Source organism: Puma concolor, chromosome A1 (genome assembly GCF_028749965.1).
Source record: "Puma concolor isolate L17-30 chromosome A1, mPumCon1.1.hap2, whole genome shotgun sequence".
Taxonomy (NCBI): Eukaryota; Metazoa; Chordata; class Mammalia; order Carnivora; family Felidae; genus Puma; species Puma concolor.
The window spans coordinates 239,508,637-239,514,391 of NC_141667.1; the positions used below are offsets into that span (position 1 = coordinate 239,508,637).

At 45.6% G+C, this 5,755-nt stretch overlaps 1 non-coding gene across 1 annotated transcript; it reads left to right on the top strand.

The window, feature by feature from the left end:
- Positions 1–469: 469 nt before the first annotated feature.
- Positions 470–576, top strand: LOC112861783 (U6 spliceosomal RNA). The gene has a single exon (XR_003223682.1). It is a non-coding gene; the product is annotated as a U6 spliceosomal RNA (small nuclear RNA).
- Positions 577–5,755: the final 5,179 nt, after the last annotated feature.

A 5,755-nucleotide genomic window follows, 5' to 3' on the forward strand; every position in this document is an offset into this window, starting at 1 on the left:
TAGATGTCATTCTTACTTTGGTTCTCACCTTGAAAACTGCTGCTTTAGAGTTTCCTTCACAAAGCACGGATGTATTAGGGGACGCGCCCAAATTTAGAGGCAGAGTTGTCAAAACTGCAAAGGTGTAATTTGCATTCAAAATTCCAATGTGGAAAAGAGGGATGCTTAATGTTACTACCCCAAAAGCATAATCACTTTATAACCGAGGAAATAGAGCTGGTCTCCTCTGTGATAGGAGAATGAACATAAAAACTAACACGTATAGACCACACCTGACCCACCAATGTTAAGCCCCAGTGTCTGTAATCTTTGCATGGCCCCACACCGCCTCCAGACTTAAGGGTTCCCTTCCCATATTCCCTTAGTCCACGCAGAAAGAAAAAGTGGTGTAGTCCTTTAAACTCACAGCCTAAAAAGCATTTTTTTTTTTTTTTTTTTTTTTTGCTGCATTTGAAACTAAATTGGGCAAGTGCTCACTTCGGCAGCACGTATACTAAAATGGGAACAATATAGAGAAGTTGAACATGGTCCCTGCACAAGGATGGCATGCAAAGTTGTGAAGTCTTCCATATTTCAAAAATAAACAAACAAATAAATAAACAAACAAACAAATAAATAAATAAACAAAATTGGACAAATACATCTTGCATTTGCAGATGCATTTTAAACGGACCCAGTGGCTGAATTCAGGTTGCTCTCTTCCTAGTTTCTGAATGTCCTCTCTAAGCCACCTGTGCCCACAGCAGCAGTTAACATTCATTTGGAGCATAAAGGGCCATGGAGAAGCCAGAGTCCAGAGACAGCTGGGATTAGGTGGGACCCAGCCTCAAAGAGCTACCAGAATGGGGAAGGAGACTGGGCCTGAGCAGGGAGCCACCTGGAAGAGGCAGCTGATGTGGGTGCTTCTCACGCATGTTTCCAACACTCTCCCCCCAGGCGTTACACTCCTTCATATACTCTTCCTACGAAATCCCTGTAGGGTCTGAGTGCTCTGGGTCTGTGGCCCACGCTGTGCCATACTTTGATGTAAGGAGATGTCTCTAGAATTCAAAACTAAGGATATGATATAAGAAGCTGTATATGGGCATCTGGAGTTTCTACTGCCCGGGTGAAAGAAAGAATTGCACTACAATTAAAGGTGCCCTGAAAACCACAAAGTTCAGCTGACCCATGGAGGAAAAGGGATCCATGATCTGAGTTTACCCCAGGAACTTAGATTAAACGCGTTTCTATTTCTAGCACCTTCCAGCGGTGTGCTGAAATGGGTCACTGCAGAGGCCACTACCCCAACTCATGGGTGCGGACAGCAAGGTCAAGCAGGAGGTCCCCTAAAACTGAGATCCAGAGGCCATTGTACCACCTGGGGTTAGAAAAGGTCAAATTAACTTCCGCCCATTTGCATTCATTTAACATTATTTTCATTGCAGGTTAGACGGCACTTTATAGAGGGCTGGTCGCTCAATTTTTTAAAAATTTTTTTTAATGTATATTTATTTTTGAGAGACAGAGAGAGACAGAGTGTGAGTGGGGGAGGGGCAGAGAGAGAGAGAGAGAGAGAGAAAGAAAGACACAGAATCTGAAGAGGTTCCAGGCTCTGAGCTGTCAGCACAGAGCCCAATGTGGGGCTCGAACTCACAAGCCGTGAGATCATGACCTGAGCCGAAGTCGGGCGCTTAACCGACTGAGCCATCCAGGTGCCCCATTTTTTTTTTTTATTTTTAATGATCATGACTTTACCCCTCTCCCCCTATTAAAACAGGAGAATAGAATGTAATTCAACATCAAATCGAAAGGAGTCAATAACAATCTAAGTCTTAGAAATCGGAAAGAAGGTACTGGGCGCAATAATATATGCAGAACTGTTTTATAGAATGATTTTATAAAACAACGCTACTGGACGGAATTGTCCATCCTGGGTAGAGTGACGGTAAAAATTACCACAAGAATAAAACCTTTTATCAAGAGCAGTAAGGTGGTCGGTGGTTCCACGGGCAACAAGCACGGCATCAGAGAATGCACTAATTTGGCTACAAAATCTAGGATACTACATCCAAAATACTACATTCTGTGTCAGGGTTTATATCATCAGCTCCTTCTTCAATCCCCTGACACACTAAACATTTGCTCATGGAAGAAACCATAACATTTGAGAGCCCTGGATAGGTCAACGCTTGCACAAATGCGGAGTAAGGAATCAATTGTTCAACGGATTTCAGAAAATGAATTGGAGGGGACAGAAATATTTCTTACCCCCACCTCTACTCTGCCTTAAATCACCTCTGCCCTGCCAACGTAACGGTCAAAGACACCATTTTAGATTTGTTTTTCCCATCAACTGAATGTTTTGTTAATGGTTTTAGCAAATATGTAATTTCATGTAATTTCAAAAGAAAGCAACGTGTCATTTCAAAAGCACCTGACTGAGATTTTTCTGAAAGCAAAAATTGGTGGGAGGCAGGGAAGCCCATCAGGCTCTTCCAGAACGTGAGTGTGAGCCGCCGCAAGGAAGAGAAAAGCACATGGTCGATGCGTCAAGATTTTTGCATAAACTTGACTCTAATCTCAGATACCATTGCCAGAAAGCTCCGCCACTGGCCACACAAGCAGGTGTCTATCGAAAGACTGCTGGTGGCATACTAAATGAATTGAGTAAATTTATTGAAAGGATTCATCGTCTCCACATAGTCATTTGGTTACAAAACAGCCCAGGGACAAGGCAGGCGTAAGAGTCAAGAAGAGACGTTAAGACAAATGTGGAGCCAGCATCACATCCAACCCCAGCAGACGGAATCAGGGATGCAGTGTGTGCAGCGAACCTCTGGAAGGTCAGGCTCTGTTTGTGCTTCGCGTGCTGGTGACAGCCACCAATGCCCCTGCTCTTCGCTCCGTCTCTTCACCAGGAGAGTCCCTCCTGTTTGTGTTGGGTGTTTGGCTCTCGGTGGCGTCACAAGAGTGGTCTCCAGAGCATTATGGTGTTGGTGCAGGTGCAGTGATGCCAAGAGGGAAAAGCAGTGAAGAGGGTTGTTTAAAAGAAGCTGATGATTTAAAAATGAAAAAAAGAAAGTCCCACTGTGCCTGCGCATAGCGGTCAACACTATGCATGCACGTAACGGTCAACCTAAAACCAGCACTTTCACCGGAGCATGAAGAGGGGACACCCCCTTCTTTGTTCCAAACATGCCCTGTAGTGCACATTTTAGCCCCTTGTTATTACTTTTCACTTCAAATTTGCCTTTACTGTTCATTTTCAACGGGCTTTTATTTGATGAAAAGATTGTGGAAGGGGAAGGTGCTGTGATGTCTCCCAGTCTTTGAATCCCTCTGTCTGGCCTGGATCCTGAACACCCAGGGATGGGCAATGACTCAACTCAACAAGCACTTATGGCTCACGTCTCATAAGTACTTTATCGGGGGACCACAGGAGACCTGTGAGGGAAGCTGACACCGTCCTTCCTGCCATCTGTCCATCACCCTGCCACTAGATAGAGAAAGGCAGGCATGGCAAGAAAAACTCAAAGTGCCAAAGACCAAAAAATATCATCCTGTGGCTGGGATCAAAAAGGGCTTTGGTGAGGAAGAAGTCTATAAGCACTCTAACTGAAAGCAGAATCTTCTGGCAAAGTGAAATAATAGTTCTCGAAGACGGTGAGCCTTTCTTCCAGAGTTTCATGTTGTGTGAAACCTTGCTGTCTAACAATGCCATAGTCCACATGCCCACCAGCACCACCCTCCCTACACCACCGCTGCCCGGCGGTCGCATCCCACTCCCTCATTCAACCTTCCACGTGAGAGAGGCAAGGGACACATCTACTAGTTTTTTGCAGGGCCCGGGTCCCAACTTCGTATTCCTGTCACATCCCTTTTTCTGAAGGCTCGCCCTAACATAGGACCTCGCTTGTACTCCGACACGAAGTTCTCAGTGGCCCTGGGTAACAGTGAGGACTGTCGTGAGGACTACCTTCTCTGAATTAGCTGCCCTCTCTTTGTCTAAGCAAGCTACGTGGATATGGTTTTTCTGGTCAGTTCTTCCTTCTTATCATTCATAGCAAGAGAATTTGTCATTGCCAGAGAACCCAACATTGCAACTCATGGAATGGTAAGTCCTAGAGAGGCTGAGGAACAAACGGCTTTTACTTGTTGCACATTGTCTAGGGCTACTGAGGACTTTGCCCAAATAATCTGATCAGAATCTTGAAGGGGCAATAAGTGAGTATTTTGAGTAATAGGCACCCAAAAGTAAGCTTCAACAAAGTTCGCTTTCAGGAGCCCTTCCAAACCTGAGGAGTCTCCGGATAGGGATGGAATGTCCAATTTTTGGCAAAATTTGTCCATTTTGGGAATGTCCAATATTCTACTTTCGGGGAACAAGGGAAACAGAGCTGTTGTGAATTCTGCAACAGAGAAAGGTCTTGTCCACCACAAGGCTGAGAAGATTGAGCCAGGTGGCGCCCACGTCATGAGCACACGGGGCAGAGTAATCACGGCTGCTTCATCTACCCGCATATTGTTCGGTTCCTACATGACCACGCACGTAAGCAGGGTTCAACACCTGTCGGTTGACCATCGGAATGGTCTAATGTAGACAAAACCTATCACTCCGAATGCCACAACTACCCAGAGCACCATGTACATAGCTCTGGCTTAACGTTTGCCGTCATACTAACATCATATTCCAACATCCACCCTTCACCGGACCCTGAGCTGTCAAGGATGTGGATGGCCTTTTATCCCTTTGTGTGTCCTAGGCCTAGCTAGCACTGTGCTCGAAAAGGAACCTTGATATGACTCAACAGATACAGCTTTTCCATCACAACAGGCAGAAGTGCCACACCTTACGAGGTGTCTGCTGCATTTCCACTCTGTGTTACAAAGACAGAAACAGAAGCACAGGAAGAGCCTGAGATCATGCGTGTCCGTGAGGGACAGAGCTAAGTCGGGGCTCCAGTTCCAGGTTGGCTTAATTAAATAACTACCAAAATGACATAAGAACCAGTCTTGGCAGGGGGCGCCTGGGTGGCGCAGTCGGTTAAGCGTCCGACTTCAGCCAGGTCACGATCTCGCAGTCCGTGAGTTCGAGCCCCGCGTCAGGCTCTGGGCTGATGGCTCAGAGCCTGGAGCCTGTTTCCGATTCTGTGTCTCCCTCTCTCTCTGCCCCTCCCTTGTTCATGCTCTGTCTCTCTCTGTCCCAAAAATAAATAAACGTTGAAAAAAAAAAATTTAAGAACCAGTCTTGGCGAAACTTATTTTTAGGTAGAAAGGATCGGTGGGTAAACTATTAGCAAGGTAATCGGTTGATTCAAACCTATTTTGTTACAGTAGATCGCATGTGTATGGAAATATATCTCAATTATAGAGAGCCTTATGCTTCCTGGGAAAACTTAAAGTAAACAACAACAATAATAATAATGGAATGTGGAGACGGTTTCTCTGGCTCCACTTGAGAAACTCAGGGCCAGGCTCTGTGCCCATTAGTCAAAAAGTCATCAAAGGCTGGGAAATCAGGAGCAAATGCCCCTGAGTCTTACAGACTCCACAAGTCTCTCCCAGTTGACAATGGCTTTGCCCCGAGGACATCTCTGGGGGCGTGACTTTCCAAGGTCTTTATTGAAAGCACCACCTGGAAGGAGTGATTACCTAACAATTTGCCAAAAGGGCGGGCTGCAGAACCTTTGGCATTTTTGAATTGCAACTGTTTTCTGTCATCGTAAAGAAAAAGCTAATCATTTTTTCCAGCAAACCACCCCCTCTGTCTCCT